The 5489-nt window shown below is 36.7% G+C and overlaps 1 non-coding gene across 1 annotated transcript; it reads left to right on the plus strand.

The window, feature by feature from the left end:
• Window positions 1-216: 216 nt before the first annotated feature.
• On the plus strand, window positions 217-380 carry LOC128579206 (U1 spliceosomal RNA). The gene has a single exon (XR_008378080.1). It is a non-coding gene; the product is annotated as a U1 spliceosomal RNA (small nuclear RNA).
• Window positions 381-5489: the final 5109 nt, after the last annotated feature.

The raw sequence follows: 5489 nt of genomic DNA on the forward strand, positions 1-5489 counted from the left end.
ATGACTCGGGCAGTTTGAAGTTTAGTGTGTAATAGACCTTGAAGATTTAATTCAATCCAGCAGCCCAGTTTATAATTAGGGTGATATTTTAAAAGCTATTATGTTCGTAAAATGGAATCATAGGTTAGATTAAGATTTAGTTGGGGTGTGAGGGTGGAGAGTGAAACATTGAATTTGATTTTGGCTAATTTCATGTTTTAAAATTTGAGGATGATCATACTTACCTGGCAGGGGAGATACCATGATCACGAAGGTGGTTTTCCCAGGGCGAGGCTTAACCATTGCACTCCGGATGTGCTGACCCCTGCGATTTCCCCAAATGTGGGAAACTCGACTGCATAATTTGTGGTAGTGGGGGACTGCGTTCGCACTTTCCCCTGAAAAAAAAATAAAAAAAATAAAATTTGAGGATGAGTTTTAAAGATTTTGATAAAGGAAGGAAAATAATTTTTTTTTTTGTGACTGTAAATTCTGAATATGCATTTTCTAGACCCAATCTCCTATATGTTCTTATTTCCAACTTCAGTCTTTAAGCTCAGTAGGGTTATTTGGTTTTAATACTGCTATGTTGAGTTTTTAAAGGTATGGCAGGGGCATTGAAAAGTAATTGTTGATAGTTGTATATCTGTGTCAGTGACCTTACAGGGGGCTATAGATTCAGAGTCCCAAAAGGAACATCCATTTTTACATGTTTACATTTTGCGTCAGGATTTTGAGTACTACAAGCGTATATTTGGAGGGTGTAGTTTAGATAACAATGCTTGCCTGAAAATACTAAGGTATATGAATCACTTTTAAATAATTCACATAAGGTAAAAAGAAAAAAAAAATAATTCACATAAGGTGACATTAAATAATACATTAGAGTGATTTAATTTTCTAGTTAATGTTTTGTCAGTAGAAGTGTGAAATTACTGCTAGGTGTCAGATCACAAGTTGATGTGTAATTTCCATGTTTCTTCCCAGTGTCCAGAGAGTAAGAGAAGTGGAGAGTTTTGTAATTGATGCTTGTAGGTATTAGGAGAGGTTATTAGAAATAAGAAAATTATTAGAGGCATTTTAAGAATCTAAGAGAATACTTTATGAACATGGAGTAAAGGGGTAGATAGTATTTTCTTTTGTGATTATCATGGTGGAGTCATTGTGATTGGATTAACCTTAAAGAATAACATTAGCAGTATAGTTATTATTACTATGAAGATGTCTATTCTTGGGCAATAAAGGAGGTAATGATTGAAATTTTATGAGACGTATCTTTTAGAGCATTGGGTCTTCAGGTGAAACATAAATTTTGGTTTCTTGGACCTCTGGAATCCAAGTGAGTTCAAGCTTCAGGGGGCCTGTTTCTTGAGCTGAGCATGAGGGAAGGTTTTTAGGTGTCATCTGTTTATATGTAGGAATAATTGGATGAAGGAAAGACTTAATGCAAAATATATGAATCCATCAAGGAAATGAAGCTAATTTTAGTGCAGTGGGTGTTGATAAAATAACTCTATGAGGTCCTTGCCAATTTGGCTCAAGTTGTCTTTTGAAATTATTAGGAGGAGCTACTAGAACTTGATCTCCTGGGTAAAAGGAGGTGGGTAATAAAGGAGTTAGGATAGGAAAAAGGGTGTCTGTTTGTTTCCATAAAAGGGATCAGGTATACTGAAGAAGAGAGGATAAAATGGAGGGAGATAATGGGCTATCTGATGGTGTAAGTCCTGGAGGAAGTCCTGGAGGAATATATGGGTCTACCAAATATTAATTCAAAAGAAGAGAGGTTGGAGGGTTTCTTTGGAAGGGAATGTAGGCATAGAAGTGCAGGGGTAGAAGAGTGATCCTGTCTAAGCGAAGTTCAAGGGAAAGTTTGGTTAATATAGATTTTAGGGATCTATTAGACCTTTCAACCTTCCCTGAAGATTGAGGATGGAAAGGAAATGGAAATGCCAGGATATACCTAAGGCTTTGATTAAGGTTTGAGAAATGGTGGAGGTGAGTTTAGGTCAATTTTTGGACTGTAAAGAACAGGGGATTCCAAATTGGGGAATAATGTCTTGGTGTATAATAGAGGATACAGTGGTAGCCTTTTTGTTTGTAGTAGGAAAGGCTTCAATCCATCCTTAGAAGGTATCTATTAATACTAAGAGGTATTTATAATGTTTGATTTTAGGCATGTGTGTGAAAGCAAGTTGCCAGTCTGTTCCAGTTTTAGATTTTGTATTAAGCAATAGGTACCATTAGGTTTTTTAATTGCTAGTATGGGACTATTATATTATGATTGGGCAGGTTGTTAAATCTTTTTTTTTTTTTTTAGGTGATTTTGTATAATAGGTCAGAGTTCCAGGAGACTAGATTCCAGGAAGTAGATATTGACGTTGAGAAGGAAAAGTAGAGGGGTTATTTACTTTAATAAGAATTGGAGAAGAGGAGGCAACTGAGGGGGTTTTAGTGTCCTAAATTTTAGGATTTACTTGCTCTGGTGGAATGGGCTAGGGCAATGAATCTTTTATAGCTTGGGAAAGGATGAGGCAGAATGAGGCAGAAGGAGATGGGTCAGCATCTATCAATTTAAGATCAAAAGTTAGGGTACTTAATTTGGATATTATGTCATGTTCCAGAAAGAAAACTGGACAGGAAGGTAACATTAAAAAGAAATGTATAAATGAGAAATTGTCAATCATGTAGTGTAAAACAGGAGTTTCATGCAGATTATAGGAAGAATCTTTTACTCTGACAGTGAGAATTTGGCGACAGAGAGGTAGGAACTCTGAACTCTTTAAGAACTGAGACACTAGTTTCTGTGTCTAATGAAAGGTGTCATCCTATCTGCCACCATCAGGGTTATTCTTGGCTCCATAGAGGAAATCTTTGTTGGGAGAGAGAAGCCAGGGTTCCATTAGTCTTCAGAAGAGGCAAGTTCCATGTCTGTTGTAGGTGCCGCAGTTTAGCTGGCCCCATGTCCTCTCTGGGCCAATGGGCATTTAGCCTTCCTATATATATATATATATATATATATATATATATATATATATATATATATAGAGAGAGAGAGAGAGAGAGAGAGAGAGAGAGAGAGAGAGAGAGAGAAATTGAATGGCCATGGCAGAGGTGGGATTGGGGCAACTTTTTATCCACTGGCCTTCTCCATCTTATTTGTAGTATGATTCAGGTGGTTGAGTCACGATGCCATCTTTTGTCCCGGATTACTTAGGTAGCTTAGTAATGATGGTCTTAGAAAAACTGTAATGTTTTGAGCTAGCATTTGATAATTTTTGGTTTGAGACTTTTTGTTTTCCCTATGGAAAATATCATCTTATCCCTTGTAAAATTTAAAGGCCATGTTTAAAATTACAGCCTGCGGGTCAAGGGTCCGTGCTCCAAGAGCTTTAGCTTAAGTTTGATGTCGGGGGTAACTTTGGTTAATGAAATAAGTCATGAGAATGTTTTTCCCATCTATTGTTTCAACATTCAGTGGGGGACAGACTCTCTGTTTAACAAAAGTTGCTGAGTGAATTTCCTGGTGACTTGTACAAGAGTGAAACTGGACCACACTTTTCACTATTAACAAAAAATGAGTCTCACTAGATAAAAGATTGAAACGTAAGACAGTAAACTATAAAAATTGTTGGAGAGAGTGTGAAGGAAACACTTGAAAAAATTGGGAGGGGAGAATAATTTATGAGGAGGACACCCATCCACACACCCCCGCTCTCATGCCAGGGAATTGAAGCAACACAAAAAATACACTCCTGGGATCTGATCAACCTAAAAAGCTTTTGCAAAACCAAGAACACAGTAAGGAATGTAGGCAGTCATCCCTCAGAATGGGAGAAGATATTTTCAGGTTATGTCACTGACAAACATTTGATAACCAGAATACACAGAGAGAACTTCAATGTATTAGGAAGAAAAAGAATAAGTTACCTAATCTAATGTGTGCAACAGATCTGAATAGAAACTTCTATGAAGAAGATAAGTGCAATGCCTACAAACAAATGAAAAAAATGTTCATCATTCTTAATCATCACAGAAATTTAAATCAAAACCACTTAGAAATGGCCCTATATGCAGAGAGTGGCGGGTTCAAACCCAGCCCCTGCCAAACTGCAACAAAAAATAGCCAGGTGTCGTGGAGGGCGCCAGTAGTCTCAGCTGCTTAGGAGGCTGAGGCAAGAGAATAGCATAAGCCCAAGAGTTAGAGGTTGCTGTGAGCCGGGTGACATCATGGCACTCTACCCGAGGATGGTACAGTGAGACTCTGTCTGTACAAAACAAACAATAAAAAGATCATCTAACTCCACTGGAGATGCCCACATAAGAAAATTTGAAAATTATAGATGCTGGCATGGATGTGGAGAAAAGAGAACTCTTCACTGCTGGTGGGAACAGCTTTTCCTTTTGTAAAGAAGATTGGACATCACCTAAGGATCTAAAAATAAATCTGTCTTTTGATGCTCCCAAGTGTGTGTGTATGTGTATATATATATATGTGTGTGTGTGTGTGTGCATACATATATATGTGTGTGTTCATATATATATACATACTATATATGTATAGTATGTATGTATATATATATACATATATTGTATGTATAGTATGTATGTATATATATATATACATATATTGTATGTATATATACATATATAGTATGTATATATATATATATATATGTATATATATTAGTATATATCCAAAAACCAAAAATTTCTTTATAACCAAAATATTTGCACTGCTATGTTTATTGCAGCCCAATTGATGATTTTTAAGTCATGGAAAAAGACCCAGTGCCCATCGACCCACCAATACATTAATAATTTGAAGCAGATGAAATATTATGCTGTCTTTAAAAGGATGGAGATTTACCTCAGTTATGTTTACATGGATTAAACAGGAACACATTCTTCTTTGTAAAGATGCATTTCAAAGATGCAATAAAAGGTATCTGATTCACTCAGTTCACTATAAAACCAATATATAAGCACTCATACATCCATATGAAAGGTATAACCCAACTACAGCCCAAGAAAAAGGGAAAGAGAAGGGGAAGAAAGGGGAGAAGTTAGGATGGGTCGAGGTAGTACAACACCTATGGTGCCTTTTAAAATGGTACATGCCAAATCTATGATGTGCAGACTAAAATTGTCTTAACACAATAATTAAGAAAGTTCAGTGAAAGTTTGTTGGAAGTATTTCAAATTGGGTATAAAACCAGCACATTACACTCCACAACTTCATTAATGTAAACAACTAAGATTTAACTTAAAAAATCTGAATTTAAAAAGTCAAATTTATTTAATCAAGAACTAGAATAAAAATTAGCAAACACACACATAGAAAAAAAAGAAACAGGCGGCGCCTGTGGCTCAGTCGGTAAGGCGCTGGCCCCATATACCAAGGGTGGCGGGTTCAAACCCGGCCCCGGCCAAACTGCAAAACCAAAAAACAGCCAGGCATTTTGGCGGGCGCCTGTAGTCCCAGCTACTCGGGAGGCTGAGGCAAGAGAATC

The sequence above is a fragment of the Nycticebus coucang genome, chromosome Y (assembly GCF_027406575.1).
Source record: "Nycticebus coucang isolate mNycCou1 chromosome Y, mNycCou1.pri, whole genome shotgun sequence".
In the NCBI taxonomy this organism is placed as follows: Eukaryota; Metazoa; Chordata; class Mammalia; order Primates; family Lorisidae; genus Nycticebus; species Nycticebus coucang.